General features: G+C 37.7%; 1 protein-coding gene and 1 pseudogene across 14 annotated transcripts in view; one reads left to right on the top strand and one right to left on the bottom strand.

Annotated features, from left to right (window-relative positions):
- PLCB4 (phospholipase C beta 4) overlaps positions 1-22,437 on the top strand; it is a 422,343-nt gene that overhangs the window by 206,275 nt on the left and 193,631 nt on the right. The gene's annotated exons all lie outside the window — the stretch shown is intronic.
- Positions 7,335-7,851, bottom strand: LOC109550913 (large ribosomal subunit protein eL21-like; annotated as a pseudogene).

The following is a 22,437-nucleotide window of genomic DNA, read 5'->3' as shown; positions in this document are numbered from 1 at the left end:
CAATTCAGACACATTGCAACCCCAGCACTATGGTAGTGGAAGTTCTTAAGTAACCAAGAGTGGTTTCCATATTTGCTTCCCTTGTTCTGTGGATATTTTCTGTAGGGATCGGTGTCTGGCTGGTATCTGCTATACTTGCTTGGGTCACACTCTCTTGGTCTCTTTTCTCCATTCAATCTGGCTAACTCTTTTCTCTGTTTTCCAGTCAACAGTTTCACCATAGCTTACCTTCCTTATTCTCCCAGGTAGCTGACACGTTAGGCTGTGCTGATCCGTATTCAAACCTGATCTGGAAGCCCATCAAGGGCTGCCTTTACTTCCAACTCCTCACCTGTGCTCCAGCCCTAGTGAAGATGCATCTTGCTTCTTTGTTGTGTTATTCATTGCCTCTGCCTCAGTGTTTCATCCACAGTGTCCTTTTCTTAGTTCTTACACTTCCCACCTTATACATTTCCAGAATTAATTTCCTTTAGGTGCTCATAATTCTGCCTTTGTTTCGTTGATTATATTTTGCCTTCTCGTTGACGATGAGCTCAAATGAGGTGGGTATGAAGTCTACTCATTTAAAGCGGCTCTGAATCTATGAGCTCTAACTGAGATGCGATTTTTATGACTATATTTGGGTACCTTGTAAGCTGCTCACGTACCCTTCTCTGGGTTCCTGGAGACTCAAAATGTACACAGACCTCAAAACATAGGCTTGCATATTTACATGCCTCCATTGCAAACTATACCACCTGAGCTTCTCTTCTGAGGAGGGAACATTAGCAGCACAGACTTGGAAAAAATAGGTTCTTCTCTACTAGGAACCTTCACCTGGGAGGCTCTCATTAGTACAGACAAAGCCACTTTAAAACAAAAACATATTCAGTTTGCCCAGCTCTAGGAGGTGCTGTCGTGGTCATGTGGACTCATGAACAAAGGGGCTGACTGACAGCCTTTTGAAATCTAACCCGTTTCTTGGTAGAAGGGCTTCTGTACAGGATACATTTCCACGATGAGTAATTGCTGTCAAATCTAACAAAAGGAGTTCTCTAAAATTTAGGCCATGTAACACTTAAACTATGTAATAAAACAGCTATGTATTAGGTAGTATTTATTTATTTAAATATTAAGAGAATCCTATCAGCTTCTGGAAATTATTATTAAAGTATACATGTTTTTATTTGAGATTGTGTAAACAAGTATGTGAAGACTGAGCACTTGGAGAAATATAGGAGTTAAGCAATAATAGCAATTCTTACTCTTACGTTTGAAAGTAAATCAGTATTTTAACTGTGTAAACTCCATGATTTAAAAAGTCTTAGTTTAGAAAAATCTGATTTTCGAAATTTAAAATTGTAAGTAAGATCAAAAATATTTTTTAAAGTCATTTAAAAATCTATCACATTTATTTTTTCTAATATTTACATTGCATAAAAAATTAATATGGTAAAGTCCCCATGACATTTTTGAATAGTCATTAGAAGTGAACTATTCAAAGAAGCTCTCTGAGAAATATGGTCCATATGACTCAAATTATATATAGAGCAGCAAAATATTAAAAGTATAATCTTAGCTTCCTTGTATTAGAATTAAGAAATATCATGAGGAACCCCAGACATTTTGGAGGACTGGAAAAACTTTGACTTTTCTGCAATCAAACACTCTGTTCAGTAAAAGAGGAAAAGCTAATAATTAAATACACATTATATCTAGTAAAATACACATTTATGCCAGCATATATAATGAAGTATATCCAATTTGTCCAATAATATATGTAACACATGGGTGTGTTGTGTCTTGCCTTGTTCATAGCACTTTGATAAATAATCTTACCATCCTCTGTGGCCCTGGGCAGAGTCAGTAACATTTTGGTTCCATTCCACAGATTTGAAAATGGAGACTCAGAGAAGAACAATATATATCCCAAATCAGCAGAATGTAAGATTAGAAATCATTCATCTTACTCAACAGTTGGTGTTCTTTTCATTGTAGTATGCTGCCTCTTTATCTCTTAGGGCTCTCAGACAACAGAACTTTTTAAGCTTTCTGGGCTATGAGACGTTAAAGGACTGGCCAGCGAGCTGACTACTCCATGGTGGATTAGACCAGCCTGACAGATTGCTCCTATCTCCTGACAGAACCTCAGTCCCTTTTTCCATAATTCTGAAAGAATTAAAGCTTTGAAATTTAGTTTTCCCATAAGTTTGGCATAAATTTAGTGGCAAAATTATGCCTAAACCAACAGGAGGTTATATATAGTCTTTATCCCACTTTGGGTGAAGAGCTATAGGTCTCACTGCATAAATACTGATGTATTTGCTAGGGATCCACAAACTTTTTCTCTAAAGATCTAGATAGTAAATATTTTAGGCTTTGTGGATCATACTGTCTCTTTGGCAACTACTCAACTCTGCCATTGTGACTAGCACAAAAGCAGCCAGAGAGTATATAAATGAAGGCATGGCTGTGTTCCAATAAAACTTTATTTACAAAAATAGGGGGCAGGTTGGACTTTGTCCACTGGCCATAGTCTGTCAACCCCTGGACTTAAGGGTGATGGCTAGATTTGATGGGACTATTGCATAATGTATTATATTTGCACCATATTACCTTTCTGACATTGAAACATATCAGACCCCAAAGGATTTTGGTAAGGGGCCATGGGCCTGTATCTAAGATTTAGAGGAAATATTACAGAAGAGAAAGTCATCTCTGTTTTCGTCAAGCACTAAAGTCTTCGTACACGCATGACTGGAGGGCCAACTAAAGTTCAGGTATTGCCAGTGCATTAGTCAAGAATGAGTGCTGTGAACCAGAAAGTATTTAAACACATAGGTTCATATTTGCCCCACATAACAGTAAATTCAGTGGTAGGCAGTACAGGGCTGGTTCAAGCTAAGTGGTTCCCTCAGAAATCCAGCCTCTCTCCATATTCATTCTCTACCATCCTTAGTTGATAAGCCTTCATCCTGATGATCATTGCCTCATGGTTGTAAAATGGGTGCTGTACCTCCAGGTGTCACATACACACTCCCAGCAGAAAGCAAAAAATGGAAGTGGGGAACATTGTATCTATATTAGAAAAGCAGAAACTTACCCCCAAATCTCAACATTTAGTCTATCACTGGACTAAACAGGATCATAAAGCTACCACTAATTGTAAGGAAGCCTCTGGAAGCAAGTATTTTTAGTTGGGTTCGTTTTCATTACCCACTGAAATAGGGAGAAAAGATATTGGGTGGACAAGTTGCACCATCTGCTGAGGCATCTGTTCTTGTTTTGGTAGCTGTTACATTTCATTACAGATATTTAACATTTTATAGTCTTCTCTCCTGGGCAACATATCTTTTTAAGTATCACCAGTGTTAGCAGTGTTTTCCATCTGAGTTGGAAAATTAAATAACATGATTCACATTTTTAAAATGTAAATGTTGTGTAATATGAATGTATAATCACTTGAGAATGGATTTTTCAGAAATAAACTTTCCTGAGGATTTTAGTGTTGGAGGATTTTGTTTAGATGGGACCCTTAGTATGTGTGTTTGCAAGGTTTGAGGAAAGACTGAGGTTGAAGTCAGTGGAAGGCAGCTTACACATTCAGCCTCATAAGCAAGTCTTTGTTCTCATGGGGGACGATTGCACAGTAGAGCAGGATTTCATGACATGACATGGTGAACTCAGAGAGCTTTAAGATAGAACAGTCACTCAGTAACTTTCTTAACTATGGCTCTGCTACAAGTCTAAGAGAAAAGCAATTAGATAGGCACACAGAGCCCATTTTAGTTTTTACTTGTGTGTCTTTTTTTTTAACATCTTTATTGGAGTATAATTGCTTTACAATGTTGTGTTAGTTTCTGCTGTAACAAAGTGAATCAGCTATATGTATACATATACCCCCGTATCCACTCCCTCTTGCGTCTCCCTCCTACCTTCCCTATCCCACCCCTCTAGGTGGTCACAAAGCACCGAGCTGATCTCCCTGTGCTATGCAGCTGCTTCCCACTAGCTATCTGCTTTACATTTGGTAGTGTATGTATGTCAATGTTACTCTCTCACTTCGTCCCAGCTTACCCTTCCCCCTCCCCGTGTCCTCAAGTCCATTCTCTATGTCTGTGTCTTTATTCCTGTCCTGACCCTAGGTTCATCAGAACCATTTTTTTTTTTTTAGATTCCATATATATATGTTAGCATATGGTATTTGTTTTTCTCTTTCTGACTTAGCACTACTGGGCATATACCCTGAGAAAACCATAATTCAAAAAGAGTCATGTACCACAGTGTTCATTGCAACACTATTTACAATAGCCAGGACATGGAAGCAATGTAAGTGTCCATCGACAGATGAATGGATAAACAAGATGTGGTGCATATATACAATGGAATATTACTCAGCCATAAAAAGAAACAAAACTGAGTTATTTGTCGTGAGGTGGATGGACCTAGAGTCTGTTATACAGAGTGTATTGGGATCTTTACCCTCCTGTCTGAGGTGGTATTTATTGTCTTTCTGGACACAGGGCACTTGTTTTTTGTGTTTTTTTTTTGTTTTTTTTTTTGGCCTAAGCTACTGTAATAAGAAAGGATAGAGGTACCCACACAATTTCAAATGTATCTTTGCTTTAGTAGGCTATCCTAAAATGGTACAAGTGGAAATAGCATGAAAATAAATAGATTCATTTATTGATTTGTTTAGACCTTAAATGTAAGTGAAATTAGTTTTTCTTCAACTACGTTCTGTAACACTGAATTAATTCTAGAATCTGTTTCAATGTAGCCGTTATGACTAAGTTATAACAATGACCTTTGATCTGTCAGATAAAGCCTAATTTTGAAATAATGCCCATCAGACCCTCATCTGCTGTACTTTTGAAAACTACAGCAAGAAAATCCAGTTTTTAACCCAAATAGTTCATGGTTCTTAGGGAATTCAGAATTAAGTGACCACCAAGAACTATTTCAGAAGTGACCAGAAATGGAATGGTCTGCATTTTGATGAGGAGAAATGAAGAAGAAGCCATGTTGGTAACTGTTTGAATCTGGATTACTCTGTGGCATCCAGATCATTCATTAACATGGTCCAACAAGCTAGAATCAGCAGATACTGATGAAAAACAGACAGCTAAAAGAGTAGGATCAATGTGAACAAACCTATCAACTGAGCCAGAAGAAACAGAAATAAATGAGAAGAGATAAATCCTTAAAATCATTCAAAATTTTATCATCAGGGAGAGTTAAAAACAGACTCCTATGGAAGAGGAGTAGTTCAAGACCAAGAAGGGATTCTTGGAAATTAAAATGTAATTGTTGACTTAAAAAATAATAGTATAGTGAAAAGATGAAGAAACCTTCCAGAAAAACGGAGCAAAAGAACAAAGAGTTGGAAAATATGAGTGAAAAGATGAGACATGATAGCGGTCCTACATATTTTTATAGAGGGTCTGGAAAGAGAAAATTGAAAAAAAAATTGGAGGAAATAAAAGATACATTCACACACACATTTTTAACTTTTCCAACTCTTCGGACAGCAAAGGCCCTCTGAGTGCAAAGTAGGTTGAGTAAGCATATGAGTGGATCGGTAATTAAACACATTTTCCTGATATTTCAGAACACCAAGGAGCAGGAGAGGATGCTAAAATATTCCAGAAATGGGAGTGGGATAGGGAATTGACCACAGAGACGATTTCTAGAGGACAAGAGAATGATACCTTCTTGGTTTGGTAGGAATTTTGATTCTGTTCCCAACAAACTGCAAATTCAGTACGAAGGGAAAATAAAAGCATTTTAAGACAAGTAAGAACTAAAACATTTGCTCATCCCCAGGCCATTCCTAAAAGAATTAATGCAGCAAAATAAAAGAGAGAAATGTGGGTTCCAAGGATAGGTGGATAAACTAAAATAATACAAAAAACAAGAAACCCCAAGATAGTAGGTCTTTGGCAAATGGTTAAAAGAAAAAAAAAAAAAAGCTGTCAAAAGCAGAATAGGATTTTTAGGGATCTCTAAAATCCTAAAAGCAAATGAAATTTCTATAAGAGAAAGTGAGATAAAACTGCATGTTCTCAGTTAATGGAGTATTTAAGTGGGGCCCTTCTCGACTCAGTTTTCTTTGTTCTGGTTCTTGAAGCAGCACAGGTGAGAGCAGTGTTGTATGGCCTTCTCTTCCTTCACATGCACAATTTGTTTCTGCAGAGAGTATTTACCATGTAATTTTCATATTGTAAATGCTGTTCATTTTTCAATTTACAAGCATCACTGTGTAAAAAAGTTATAGTACAGAACATGGTATAAATGATAAAACTTTGACAATGTGAGAGTAGTAATTTGCTAGAGAAAAGTTGGGAGGTGGAAAGGGGAAGAATGTGAAAGGAGACAGAGGGACCCTAATCCCTCATTTTACAGAGAGAGCAAGATAGCACGGCCTCAATTTGGTGAGTTAAGAAGAGAGGTTTAAACTGTCTACAGATCAATTGAAAAACAAAATATTATATAATATTAGCAGTGGTGAAGAGAAGGAAAAAAAGGGAATGGCATACTGTGGAGTCAAATGATAATTTTTAAGTTGACAAATCAAGAAACAGGGTTTTGAGCATATTATCTGGAGGTACACTTTCCAATTCAGTAGCTACTGGCCAGGCGAGGTTATTGAGCCATTGAAATGCGGCTCATCCAAATTGAGATGTGCTGTAAGGAAAATACACATCAGATTCTCAAGGCTTAGTATGAAAAAAATGAATGTTAAAATACCTCAGTCATTTTTAATATTGAATAATGTTGAACTGATAGTATTTTCAGTCTATTTAAATAATATATTGCTAAAATTAATTTTACCATTTTCTTTTTGTTGTTTTTAATGTATTACTAGAAAATTTAAAATTACACATGTGATTCGCTAGAGTTCTATTGAATAGTGCTGCCTCTAGAGAGGTATAGAGGTAGACTAGAGGAGTTGAAATCAGAAATGATCAATTTATTTGTACCATTGTGGGAGTGGACTGGTGTGATGGGAAAGGAAGCCTTTTTGTCTTATACTTTTATATCTTTTAGAAAATTGTTTTTTATTAAATATTGAGCAGTTTCGAAAGGGTATTTGTAAAATATATGAAAAGCATGGGGAAGAACGAGATAATAAATATTCTTAATCACCACCCAGTTTAAGGAAACAAAGAAGCAAAAACAACCCACCATTTACATTGAAGGCATTTCTCCCTCCCACCCCAAGCTCCTGGACTGTTTTAATTTTTATTATTGTCATCATAATAAAAATAATCATATGCCTTTCAAGAAAGTTTTTAAGTGGAGGATATCTTTTTTTTTTTTACAGTCCAGGTCTTTTATCTTCTTTACATCCATCATACCATGAATTCATAGGGATTGGGCTCCAACAGTTTAGGCTCCTTTCCACCGGTTCTCACGAAGTGTGCTTCTCTGGGTGGGGCAGGCTGGCGCTTCAGTTGAACCCAAGTACCTTTCTCTTTGGCTTCCTTCTTTTTCTGATCATTTTCCTTCTCCCGTTTCAGGAATCTATATCAGCTCTTAGAGTGCTTAATATGCTTGATACACACGTTAATTCTCTTGGCAAGAATCTTGCCCTTAACTTGTTTGTTTACAATGATGCCAACAGCATGCGGGGTAACACGTAGACTCTCCCAGTTTTGCCGTGGTAACATTTGTGGGGCATTCCTTTTTGAACAGTGCCCATTCCCTTGATATCTACAATATCACCTTTCTTATAGATTCGCATGTATGTGGCCAAAGGAACAACTCCATGTTCTCTAAAAGGCCTAGAGGGCATGTAGTGGGTGCCCCTCTTCTTTCTCTTTGTGTTGGTCATTTTGGTGAATTACTGGAAGATGGCGGTTCCGGCCAAAAGGCAGGATATATTGTATAGTTTTTTTGTTTGTTTGTTTGGGTAATTTGGCAGTATTAAATTTTAAAATGGCTATGCTATTGGAATTAGTTGTTCCCTTTGAGAAATATGTTTTATGTGTTCCAAAAAATGCAAACTGCAAAGAAGTATGTAAAACTTGATGTCATTTTAATTTTTCTTAAAAACATGGATGTTTGTATATATACTTTATAACTATGCATGTACACATACATATACATGTATATGCTGCCATACACATAGACATGATATATGTATGTATACACACGAACGTATGCATAGTCAGTACCTGGTAACATTGCTTATCTCTCATAAGTCTGATTGGAAGGGTATTTTCTTGTTTTATACATTTTCAGAGGCAGATGATCATGCAATTATAATTTTATTTACTTAGTGGTGATAATTTTCTGTATTTTTCCACATGAAAATACTTGAAGAAATAAAATAAATATTTAAATATGTTTGAACAGTTAGGGCTTTTTTAGAAGAGAACACATTGCCTTAGAAGATAGGAAGCAACATGTTTTGAATTTTTTTTAAAAAATGTTAAGTTACACAAAAAGTATTAAAGCCATCATTTTTCTTCTCCCCCACCCCAAGTGTATTAGTCCAAGAGGCAGGTGTTATCACTTTCAAACCAACCCTAAAGCTGATTCCTTATCTCATTCTTTCAGTCTAAGGCACTTGGAAAGAATACAGCAGTCTTCCTCCAGTGCTTCCTTTCCAACACAAAATTTAAGAAGCCTGTCAGCAAATCACATTAATGTAATGAACTATACTTCCCACAGGACAGTCAAAACAAAGGAGATGCATGAATCATTTTAATTTGATGAATGTAGGCCATGATATATAGGTAATGTTTACTTTTTCTCTAATTATACGTGTTCATGAGCACTGAAAAGAACCTTTTTTGCGGGGTGGGGGGCAGAGCGCCATGCAGCTTGTGTGATCTTGGTTCCCCAAGCAGGGATTGAACCTAGGCCACCGCAGTGAAAGCACTGAGTCCTAACCACTGCACTGCCAGGGAATTCCCTGAAAAGATCTTTTTTACTTCATAAAATTACAAAGAAGAAATGAACTATTTACTTCAATCCTATCATCCAGACATAACCATTAATAATATTTTGTTATATTTATTTCTAGTATTTCCAGACGTAAACATAAACTATATTTTGAAACTTTGGACATATCATGTGTATGTCTTCTGTTTTTTTCCCCAAAACCATTATATTTGGAGTGCTTTTTCATGGCATTGAATATTCTTCGTAGGCATAGTTTTAATAACTTTGGAATAGATCATTTTAGAGAAATCAATGAAAAATATATTATGAGTTTAAATTGGAAATGAATATATTGCATTTTTATTGGGGTTGGGATTGAACATATTTGTTCTTCTAGGGGAGTTTTAGTATACAATTGATACCATAAGTGAAAAGATAATGAAATGTTTACCTTGTCATAATCAATAGCAATTTTCTTAGCTGTATTAGGTGAATGGAAGTCTTTATGGATGTGGAAGACATGTCCAGAGACACATCTTGAATGAAAACAGATGGTTGTACACTTCTGTATCCACCAATAGATGAAAAGGCGGAAACTTCATTAATGCAAAGTGGCGTAGAGCTGTAACCATGCATCTCAGGACAAAAATGAATCTAGATTCTGTTCTTGCCTCAAGGAGGCAGAAGGTTAAAGGCTTATCTTTGCCAGGCTGTTTACCCCTAACGGATGACTCATTAGGCATAAGCTAGCCTTGTCAAGGTGAATTCCACCGGTACCAAGTCTAATACGTATCATGAAAGATGGGATGTGTTAGTGGTTATGGAAAGGGGTGTGTGTGGAATTATATCCTCTGAGGTCAAGTGGATGAACGGGGTTGGATAGGTGGGGGAAGGAATTGTCTTTAGGATAGGTAGGAATCCAGGAGCTGGTACCACCTGAGGAGAACCACTGGATTTTTATTTTAGGTGGAAGATCAGAGACATTTACAAGGATTATAATAAGGAAGAGTGTGATAAGGCAAGATGGGAGGATCAAACAGGTAGTCAAATGAATGAGAGAGTGGAGAGAGGAACTTATAAAAATCAAAGCTCCCACCTCCCAGATGCCTTCTGTGGGCCAGCCACCTCTCTCCTGTGGGTGGAATGCGAGTCACCTGCTTAGGGGGCAGTGATGGAGGAATAGGCCGGGTTTCTTTTTACTTGGCATGTAAGGATAATAAGGTTGAAGGAAATGGGAAGGAAGGACATAGATTGAAGTAAACAGAGCCTTAATTATTAAAAGAGTTTGAAGAGTTGACATTGTCTGACATTTCAAGAGGAATTAAAGGCTCCTTTTAAATGATTCACAGAAGGTCATAGGATTGTTCACAGGTAGCCCCAGGAAGTTGCCCACCACTACTGGATATGGACGTGAACTCTTTATTCCTCTAAGATCCTGACCTCTGGGACAGAGAGTGTATTCGCTGATGAAAAGTAAAACTACCTTCCCTTTGCATTAGGATTTGTAGGCTCCCTCTCAAGCTAGTTTAAGCAAGAAAAAGGGGAATTTATCAAAAGGATGCAGGGCTGTTTCCAGGGATCCCATGGTAAGAAAGGAAGAATCTGAAAATAGGAACTAAAAAGCTTTCAAGTATCCAGGCGGCAATTGATTTTCAGGTGCTCTCTCATCTCTGCTTCTCCAGTGCTATTTTTCTCTGTCCCCATTTCTCTTTCCACATGAGGTACAATGACGGTTCCAGATGTTTACATCCCCTGGTTCAAGTAACTCATGACTGGCCCTCGGAAGTCTGACCCCAAATTCTCAAGAGAGGAAGAAGCTGATTGGCTCAGCTTGAGCATATGTATGTCCATCCTTGGTCCAGTCAGCTCTGGCCAGTGGTAAGGTCCTAGCACAAATATAGGTGCCATTGATATGCCATGGAAATGGGTCAGATAATAATTCTCAAAGAAGTTGTGGGCTCCATGGGCTCTCCAAAATTGACCACTACCACTGACCCCTTAGTAGATGTGGGGCAGGGGACATAGCCTTTCACCATCACTGTGTTTTCTTTTCCACCAAAAATAATATCTAGCTCCTTGCACTTGAAAATGTGGTCCATGAACCTGCAGCATTAGCATCGCATGGGAACTTAGAAATGCAGACTCTTAGGCCCTACCCCAGACCTACTGAATCAGAATCTGACAGTTCACAAGGTCTCCCAACAATTGTAGGACATACTATTTGAGAAATGCTGATTAGACAGAGGAGCAAATTAGGAACCACAGATTAGGGCTGTTAAAAGGGCTTCTTCCAGAGAGGGATGGCGGCCAAATTGTTTTGTCTGAACTTCAGCTGAGAGCCTTCCCCTGCCCTCACCCATGCTTCCTTTTGAGTGCATTTCTGCTGGAAATTCAGCGTTCAGGATGAGGATGGAGAGAGATGCCGGTGTCTGATGTGGGAACCATAGTGTATGTTGTCCTGTTTTGGCACTGAGAGGTGATCTGTGGGGTGAAAAAAGGAAAGAGAAAAGCAATAAAGGTGTTAATATCATCGTCAAAATGGAAGTATCGGCAAGCTTGCTTTTTTTTTTTAACATCTTTATTGGAGTATAATTGCTTTACAATGGTGTGTTAGTTTCTGCTTTATAACAAAGTGAATCAGCTATACATATACATATATCCCCATATCTCTTCCCTCTTGCGTCTCCCTCCCTCCCACCCTCCCTATCCCACCCTTCTAGGTGGTCACAAAACACTGAGCTGATCTCCCTGTGCTATGTGGCTGCTTCCCACTAGCTATCTGTTTTACATTTGGTAGTGTATATATGTCCATGCCACTCTCTCACTTTGTCCCAGCTTACCCTTCCCCCTCCCTGCGTCCTCAAGTCCATTCTCTAGTAAGTCTGTGAATTGGTACAGCCACTATGGAAAACAGTATGGAGGTTCCTTAAAAAACTACAAATAGAACTACCATATGACCCAGCAATCCCACTACTGGGCATATACCCTGAGAAAACCATAATTCTAAAAGAGTCATGTACCAAAATGTTCATTACAGCTCTATTTACAATAGCCAGTAGATGGAAGCAACCTAAGTGTCCATCATTGGATGAATGGATAAAGAAGATGTGGCACATATATACAATGGTATATTACTCAGCCATAAAAAGAAATGAAATTGAGATATTTGTAGTGAGGTGGATGGACCTAGAGTCTGTCATACAAAGTGAAGTAAGTCAGAAAGAGAAAGACAAATACCGTATGCTAACACATATATATGGAATCTAAGAAAAAAAAATGTCATGAAGAACCTAGGGGTAAAACGGGAATAAAGGCAAGCCTGCTTTTAATTAGGTAGTCATTATCTTGAAGTTAATAAATGTCACTTATATATTAAGTCACTAACCTACCTCTGTTTTTATGTCCAGCTCTGCAAGTTTTTAAAGTCCCTAAAATGGCATCTTTTCATGAAGCTTGAGCTCTTTTTGAGCTAAACCAAAAACTTTTGATTATGGAGAAATTACTAGGTTGATTGTTTAGAATATAGATACCCTCAAGAAACTTACTAGGTAGAACATCTTTGTCAGCAATTCAGAAATCCATGCCATTAGCATTTTGGACTTTGAAGTCTAAAAAAAATGAATTTCAGACACTCTACTTTGCAAGAATTCTATTTTCCTACTTTTCTCTTGTTTACTCCTTAAAATAATCCTGGGAACTGACGTGGGTCATGATAACCTGCCATTGCTGTTAAATCAAACTGCTCATTTGCAGGGAAACATTTATTATTTAGTAACTTAACCAGAAATCCATAAAAAAATACTTTCTTATAAAAATCCTTGCTTTGTAAACTGCCAGAAGTGACCAGATGGAAATAACAAGAATTTCTAGTTCTGCAGGCAAACAGGAAGTCCCACCTCCGTAGGACCCTGCTGACACCATTTCAGAACTTTTTTTCCAACTTATTTTGTTGGAATAGAAGCATTTGGGCTTACCGGATCAGACTGGAATTTTTGAAGCCAACTGCTCTAATACCCTTGGTATTCCAGGTGACCAAATTTCTATATTCATTAAAAGAAAGTATCATTTTGTCTGATGGTTTAACATCCTTATATTGGATAGAAATATAGAAGTATCTGGAAATCTCTGAGTACTGTTTCTCATCCTTGGCTGCACATTGGAATCACTGGAGAGCTTTGACAACTACTGATGCCTGAGCCGCACCTCTGGAGATTCCCATGTAATTGTATGCAGCCTGGGCATGGGGATTTTTAAACCCTCTCCTCCAAGGAGAACCATCCAAGGTTGAACCATCATCTTATGGACCTGTTCAACAAACAGTCCCACTGAGGGGTATTTGCAGGTACGCTTGTCAAAATGCAGACTCCCAGCTACCAGCCCAAGAGAATCAAACTCAATAGTTTGGGGACAACTTTAAGAATCTGTATCTTTAAGCAAGCCAAGCTCTGTTGAGAATCCAATAGAGGAGACCCTTGGGCCACACTTAGAAACACTTTATTGGAGATTATTTCTAAAAAGAGAGTGACTGGAAGAACTGAAATATATTCAGTGTTGGGTTGTTAGGGATCCATCAGCAAGTGATTCAGGAATATTTTAAAAAGATGAAAAAACAGTATTGTGATATAGGGACAAGACTCCTTGCATAACGATAAAAGAGTGGAGTTCTGGGCCTCATTTTGCTTCTCTAACCAGTTCTGTGGCTCCAGGTAAGACACCCAGTTTCTCTGGTACTGAAACTCTTTGCCTCTCAAATGAGGACCTTGGGAAAGATTAATCTCAGGTCACCTGAAGCTCCAATACTTGATGAGTTGCTGATAGTAAAGACTTTCTATTCTCATGAATTCTTACAGAAATTTCCAGCAGGACTCTTGATGTTTGCCCTAAAGCAGTGGGGCAACAAGCATAGTAGCTTCTCTATCACCTGGGCTCAAGAAATGCAAAGTCTTGAGCCCTGCCCCAGACTTGCTGAAGCTGAATCTTTGAGAGTGAGGGCCACTGCTCCAAAAATAGTACTTGGAAAAAATAAAGTTGAGAAGTGTTCTTTTAATCTATAGTGAAGGAAAATCACCTCTATAAGTATGAACTTTTAACACTGTTATAAATGTTACAATATCTTTGTTGGCAAGCTGATTCAAATTGAAGGGGAACTCTTAAAAAATACTGAACTCGGGCTTCCCTGGTGGCGCAGTGGTTGAGAGTCAGCCTGCCAATGCAGGGGACATGGGTTCGTGTCCCGGTCCGGGAGGATCCCACGTGCCACAGAGTGGCTGGGCCCGTGAGCCACGGCTGCTGAGCCTGCGTGTCCAGAGTCTGTGCTCTGCAACAGGAGAGGCCACAACAGTGAGAGGCCCACATACCACAAAAAAAGAAAAAAAATACTGAAGTCTAGAGACCTGATACACCAAGTGTGGTCTCCTAACTGTCAACATTATCATCACCTGAGAATTTGTGAGAATTGCAGAATCTCTGGCTCCACCCCAGACATACTGAATCAGAATTTGCATTTTTTTTTTGCTCAAGAAAATCGGATAATTTATTTGCAAGTTAAATTCTGGGAAACACTGTTCTAGATAAAGATGTTAAAACTGTAATGACAGGTTTCCTTACCTTCAAAATATTATTTATACACCTATCAGTAATCAGTTCCTCCCACACACCTGTAGGCAAATCTAGGGAAAAAAATGTTCTTTTAAGTTTGTTCTGCACTTGTTTCAACTTAGTAATTGGTAGGTGTTGTCTTCCTTGTATTTTGAGGCATTTAAACCTTTTTTCCCATTCTTCCTTGAAGAAAGTTACTTAACACTTTTATTTTTTCTTCCTTTTTTTTTTTTTTTCTCTTTTGAAGCTGCCATCTCAGGCTGGATCCCTATATTACTCGAGAATATTTTTTAAACTTATTTTTCTGATATCTGGCCCACTTCTTTAAGGTGGAGGATGGGCAGAGTATTGTTGAGTTGTTTTGTTTTTTATTTTATTTTGTCGTATATTGTGATTCATTGCTATGTCTGTAGCGGTCTCAATAAAATTATAAGTTTGAAGATTAACATTAAAGTGTAACAAATTATAAATTAGAAGATTAACATTGAATTGCAGAATTTCCTTTTGAAATGGAAAAATTCATTAAGGATCCATTAATTCCATCAGTAGAGCCTTCTACATTACCAATAAAGAAGAACGAGCCCTGTGCAGTGATCACCTTTGGATAGGCAGAGGCAACTTGAGATTTCACGATCAGAACAGGGCAGATTGGGTGTAAATTAGATGGAAATGGAGCCCAGTACTGTGTGCATTTTCTTGTGTGGCAACTTTTAAAAATAATTTTTAATCACTTTATCATTTAAGTATGCTAGTATAGCTCCTAGGTTTCAGGATATTTTCAGCCTTCTCAAAAAATAGGTGAGTTCTGAAAAAATTTTATTGGCTTCAAAATATAAGATGAAAGCTACAACAAAATGACTGTTTCATTAAATGTCTCCCAAATAAGACACTTCATTGTCAACTATTTTATCAACCATGACATTATCTCAACTTGTAACTTAAATCATCCTCGTGGACTTATATACCAACTACATCTGCTGTGAGTACCATTCAGTGTGTTTGATATGATTCAGGGTGATGCTAAAAAATAAGAATTTGTAGAACAACAAAGATCTTAAATCCCTGACCTGCCATGGTTAACTACTTCCTTTCTTCTTTTCTATGATTATTCCTTATCTACTTTCCTATTTAGAAGTAGAAATTGGTCAGGGTTTTTTGTTTGTTTTTGGTAAAAATAAAAATGTGCCATAAAAGGGCAATTTTTGGTCAAGTTTTGTGGGATTGTTTTTCTCTAGAAAAGCGATTCTTGATCTTTTGGGGAATTAACTCATTTGAGAATCTCATGAAAGCTAAAGAAACTGCTCTAGAAACATGAAAGTATGCACGAAAATATACATTTGGGGCTGAAGGTTAACGTTTTAGTAAAGGCTCTTTGGATGACAAAAATTAGTAAAACAAACCAACAAATAAAATTAACTAATATGTTGACTTTTGGAGTTTTAAGCAAGGAAAGGATAACTTTTTGGTTCACGTAGCTGGAAAGGTGCTTCAGATACAGCTGGTTCCAGGGTCTCATTAGTCTAATTGTACTGGACTTGGCTTCCTTTGTCCCTCTGACATGCTTCTCCTATGTTTGGACAGTTCTCTGACTTTACATGTTAGTCATTGATAGCTCTAGCATCAAACCTAGCAGAAGAAAGACTCTACTTCCCAGGTATCTCAGATATATCAGATATCAAATGTATCACATATATCACAAGTGAACTTGTTGATCCCGATTGGTCAGATCCAATATTCTGTCCATTCCTTAGCCAGGCGCATTCCATCCCTCACCATGGGAGATCCGAGCCCAGGTCACAAGCTGCACTTCTGGAGTCAGTATCGCTGGGACCTCAGGAATGGAGAGCAGGAGAGGGGAGGACTTCAAGATGAACATTATTAGGACACTCTTGTCAATGGAATGGGGAGTGATGTTAAGGGGCAAAGGCAACCAGAAGCCACTGCCATGAGCAACTCCTGCTTTAGAGATAAAGAAACCATCTAGTTAGCTCAAGCCAACCTTTTTTTACTCCTATAGAGCCCAAAATACATGCACATCTTATTCATTCCTTTAATAAAAATGTATGGTGCACCTTCTGTACATGTATATTTTCAACCATTCATCCATGACCCTTATCCTCACGGATGCATTTTTTTGAACTTGTCATCACATACCTTGTCTAAAATGCTGTGCTTGTGTTAGCATTTGAGCAGTGTGGGTAAGCACATTGTATTTCCTCAAGTATCTTCCCTAGAAGTGTAAAAATGCAGGTGTCTCAGTCCCTAAGCATCCAAACTTATTCCTAATACTTCAGGCTATGTTTGCCAAGCCTCATGGGAAGTTTGTCTTTAAACAAGTCTGCAGTACTTATTTTAGGCTTGACTAATGTGGTTCATTGTTAACATGAAATGAAAGATACATTTAAAATCCGCAAGTAGTGAACAACAGGAAACCTATGAGAGACATGCTAACAGTTGTCAGAAGGTAAAAGGGTTTATGTTCTGTCTTCATTTGTCAGTCATGGGACTGATAGCTAGGGTTGGAATGGACAGAATACCTGGATCTGACCAGTTGGGATTAAACACAATTCTGAAACTTTATTTGAGATACCTGGGAAGTAGAGTCTGTCTTCTGCTAGGTTTGATACTATCAGATATCAGCCTGGAGCTGTCACCTATAAGAGATAATTTGTTTAACATCTATCCTCATTCCAACACAGTTAAAGAGGGCTGAGTGATACTGAAAACTTTGCAAAACAGTGGTAGCTTTACTTTGGCCATGGATTGCTGAATTTAATGGGACATTTCTGGAATGTTTAAATAATCCCATCTTTAAAGACCATGAGATGGGACTATTTTATAAATAAATTGGCCTTTTATGTCAGCAGAGATGAAGTCAGGAAATGGAAACCACGCCAGGTGTTTCAAGCAGAAGAGATTTAATACAGGGGACTGGGTGCTTACAAAATGGCATGAAAGACTGAAGAATGAGGAATGTGTGTCCATCCCTGGACTTTTGAGTTCAAAGGCATGCCACTGTTGCTACTGCTGCCAAAACTTCCTCTAAAACCTGTATCTTTCAGACCTTGCTTGCTAGGAGAAGAGCAGCAGGAAAATGGCCACTGTCTTTCAGATATTTAATTAGTGCTTCTAATTGGCTCCAATTCTAACCAGAACCCAGCTGCAAAGAAGTCTTAGAAATGTAATGTTTAGCTTTCTGGCCTCCCCAACCGAAGAAGGGTGGAATGGAGTACACAGACAATCTACAGTATATACTACAGCTTTTAAAAATGCAACCAGTTTCTCAAAGAGATATCTGCATTTCTGTGTTCATTGCAGCATTATTCAGAGTAGTCAAGATACGGAAACAACCTAAGTGTCTGTCAGCAGATAAGTGGGTAAAGGAAACATGATACACACACACACACACACACACACACACTGGAATGTTATTCAGCCTTAAAATAGAAGGAAATCCTGCCATTTACAACATGGATAAATCTAGAGGACATTATACTAAGTGAAATAAGCCAGACACAGAAAGATAAATACTGCATGATCTCACTTATATGTGGAATCTGAAAAAGTCAGACTCGTAAAAACAGTAGAATGGTGTTTGCTAGGGGCAGAGGGGTGGGGGAAATGGAGAGATGTTAGAGAGTACAAAGTTCCAGTTATATAGGATAAATACGTTCTGGAGACCTAATGTACAGCATGGCAACTATAATTCATGATACTGTATTGTATACTTGAAATTTACTGAGAGTAGATTTTACGTGTTTTCACCACACAAAAGTACCAAAAAAAAAATGGTGACTATGTGAGGTGATAGATGTTAGCTTGATTGTGGTAATCATTTCACAATGTATACATATATCAAAACATCCTATTATACACCTTAAATATATACAATTTTTATTTGTCAATTATACCTCAGTAAAACTGGAAAAAAATGGGTTTTCCTGGGATTTTATAATGAAATTCCATTTTTTGTTCAAGAGAAACCACCTATCTACTACAATTTTAAATAGTGTTAAGATTAGGCCTCAGTAAACAATGAACTGTATGTTTTCTTCTTTTTAAACTTTACATTTGAATTTACAGACAGTACAATTCACATTTTTGGTTTGAGTTATATGAGTTTTGCCAAATACATTGAGTCATGTAACCACTGACTGATAATTAGGATACAGAGCAGTTCCATCGCTCCGGAAAAATACTCTTCTGCTGCCTGTTTGTAGTTAAGCCCTTTCTACATCCTTAACCCCTAGCAACCGCTGATCTGCCCTCCATCATTAATAGCTTTGCCTTTTCCAGAATAGCATAGAAATGGAACCATACAATTTGTGTTGAATCCCACATTAGGACAGTGTATTTGAGTTTCTTCTCTGTTGTTTCTGATAAAGATAATCCATTTATTATTGCTGAATCGTATTCCATTGTATGTATTTACCATTCCTGACTTTCATTTTGAGAGTATAAAAGTTTTGAGAGTGTCCTTTTATTTAAAATCTCCTTATATATTTTTAAATAGTTCTAATTTGCCTCTTAATCATGACAAAGAAATGAAGAAGACAAATGTCTTCTCTTTCCTGGATGACTTCAAACTAGGTGTTCATCACGACAGTTCATCAAGTTATATAGTCTGATTGTGATTCCTGAATAGGAACACGATAATTAGACAAATCTCAAGAACTGGAATTTTTTCTATTCTGATAGTTAGACCAAGTGCCTAGAATGTATTAGGTGCCCATTCTTATCACTTCAATGAGTTTTCCAAAAGATGAAATACTTTTTAAATGAAGTATTTGTTGATTGGTGCCAGATTAGAACTGAAAGGCCAGTGAAGGCCACCTAAATTTTTATTTGAAAAAGTAGAATCATTTTTGGCTTTATTCACAAAGAGCCTTTCCTGTAGACAGATTTCAGCATATTTTGATGATTCATTGTAGAAATGTGTTTATTAATTACAGTAGGAGAAAGCATTACCAGCTAACAGCTAAGAAAAGGAGAAAAGGTTACATCATTCAGTTTCAGGTTCCTAAAGGCATTAGTGGGCAGAATGTAATTAACCAGCTTTGGATTCATCCAGTTTGAGGACTTATCCCCCATCTCTTTTCTGCAGGGTTCAGTGATCATTCATTATCTCAAGTTTTTTGGTTTTGCATTTTAAATTTTATTTGAAAAGCAGAACCCTGATGGCACCGTGCTTTCTTAGGCCCAGTTGAACAGTCAGGGGTGAAGAAACCAAGAAGTTTTCTTACAATTACAATACCCCAGACATCCTGTATGTTACATTCATTGTCTCATGACCTTATCCGGTAGGTAGTATTATTACCCACATTTAAGTGTTAAGAAAGCTGAGGTTAAAAGAAGTTAGGTAACTTTCCCAAGATTCACATAGCTCATCAAGAAGAACTTGAACCCAGGGCTGCCTGGTAACAAAGTCTATGCTTTTAACCACTAACTTTTAGCTTTTCCATTGCAGTTAAACTATTTCGTATGTATCTAATTATGTGCATTTATCATTAAGATGATACCTGCTTATCCAGATTACTTACCTCCATCAATCATTTTTGAACAATGTGAAGTATGAGTAGGTAATACATCCTGCATAAAATATTTGTGGCCCAGTGAGATGACTAATTAGTAATCCTGAGCTTCTTCCAAGAAGGGTTGCCCATGTGCAACTTTAGTGGAGTTTTCTACAGCACTTGGGCCTGGAGTCAGAAGTCACATTTAATGTCCAGGCTAACCACATTAGTTGAGGCTTTTAGAGTGTGTGCTTATTGGATTTTAGAGGGATATGTTTTGACCTGATGTATAAAAACCTTAATAACAGAACTTTGTTGCAGTGGGATTCTGCTATATTATTTGAAAATAATTTGATGAAACTAAATCAGATCAGGGACTTGTAGCTAAAGCATTCTAGGCACTTTAGTAGACATTTAAAAATGCTCTGCTAAAGAGGATGCTGATGGGCGATCAGAAATTCAAGATGGAGCGTGACTAATGTCCTTCACGCTGCCATGGTTATCATCATAAAGTGTCTACAAAGGGCTCCAACTTAGATGATCAAGCCACCTGACCCCCCAGTCAAACATAAGGCTGGACAAGATTGTTTTAGCATGTTCTACGTACATTTCATTGTGGCAAGTCATGTGCTTTCTAGGTTCTTTTGTGCAAAGCTAATAAGCTACAGGAGAGGCCGTTAATCAAATTGTTTTAGAGTGTATTCCATTTCTGAGGGTGAGTAGGTGTGACACGTTTCACTGTGAGCACACCCTTAATATTAAAAGATGGTCTAGGTTGGTACCAGACAAGGTCAACTTGCTCTTGTGTCTAATGAAAATGTCCTCGCAGTTTGTTCACTGGGAGCAGTTAACTTGACTTAGCTTGTGAGCTTCTGGTTACAGGAATTATTTTTCTCATTTCGTTCTGCCTCTTGGTACATAGTACAGTATCTGATACACAGTAGGTACGTATATATATATATATATATAGTATGTGTGTATGAGTGTAAAATACTTCAAAGCTACATGGGAGGAAATCCCATGTGATTCAGGGGAGGCTGGGAACTCTTCAGGGACTGGAAATCTTTGATTGCTTCAAATCCTCAGTTGGTATATATTTATTAAAGAGCAATGTATTGAATGTTTGGCATAGATAAATGTTTTGCAGGAGGGATAATGATATACTTGTTTTTGCAAAGCATACAATCAAGGGGGAAAGATCTGCAGATGGAGCCTAGCATGATTCTACTACTACGTTTATTATTAGTCCTGCCTAACATTTATTGAGCAATAATTAGATGTCAGACTTCTTCTAAGTCATTTCTGTATTAACTCATTTAATCCTCAAAACAGTCCTACTGAAGTAGGCATTATGATTATCTCCATTTTACAAATGAGGCATCTCAGGCTCAGAGACATTAAGTAACTCACAGAAGATCACAGCCGTAAAAGGTGTAGTTGGGATTTGAATCCAGGCAGTCTGACTCCAGAGCCTCAACTTATATGTACTAGAGTCTACTTAAGTCATGGATAATGACTTAATTAGCCAAGTGAAGAAGGGGGAAGCAGATAGTGTAAGAGTATTGTGTTCGGATGGTATGTCATATACAGAATTGGGCACTGTGGTTGGGGAGTATGTGTGTGTGTTTGGGGTGGATGATAAAAGTATGATTGGAGAAACAGGTTATGTAAGTCTTCTTAAAGCTGTGTTGTTAAATGGATTTTTATCTTGTAGCTGGTAATGGGCCATTGAAGGGTTTAATCAGGTGACATAATAAAACTTGCCTTTTTTATTGATGTATAATTGATTTACAATATTATGTTACTTTCAGGTATATAGCAGAGTGATTCAGTTGTATATATATATATATATATATATATATATATATATATATATATATATATATATATATTCTTTTTCAGAATCTTTTCCATAACAGGTTATTACAAGACATTGAATATAGTTCCCTGAGCTATACAGTAAGTTCTTGTTATCTTTTTTTTTTTTTTTTTTGCGGTACGCGGGCCTCTCACTGCTGTGGCCTCTCCCGTTGTGGAGCACAGGCTCTGGATGCGCAGGCTCAGCGACCATGGCTCACAGGCCTAGCCGCTTCTCAGCATGTGGGATCTTCCCAGACCAGGGCACGAACCCGTGTCCCCTGCATCGGCAGGTGGACTTTCAACCACTGCGCCACCAGGGAAGCCCTCTTGTTATCTTTTTTATATATAGTAGCATGTATCTGTTAATCCCAAACTCCTAATTTATCCTTTCCTCCCCCACTTTCCCCTTTGATAACCATAAGTTTGTTTTCTATGACTGTGAGTCTGTTTCTGTTTTGCAAATAAATTCATTTGTATCATTCTTTTAGATTCCACATATTAGTGGTATCATATGATATTTGTCTTTCTCTGTCTGACTTACTTCACTTAGTATGATAATCTCTAGGTCCATCTGTGTTGTTGCAAATGACATTAT

The sequence above is a fragment of the Tursiops truncatus genome, chromosome 15, assembly GCF_011762595.2.
Source record: "Tursiops truncatus isolate mTurTru1 chromosome 15, mTurTru1.mat.Y, whole genome shotgun sequence".
In the NCBI taxonomy this organism is placed as follows: domain Eukaryota; kingdom Metazoa; phylum Chordata; class Mammalia; order Artiodactyla; family Delphinidae; genus Tursiops; species Tursiops truncatus.
The sequence above is the reverse complement of the archived record's forward strand: the minus strand, read 5'-3'. Positions and strand labels throughout refer to the sequence as shown.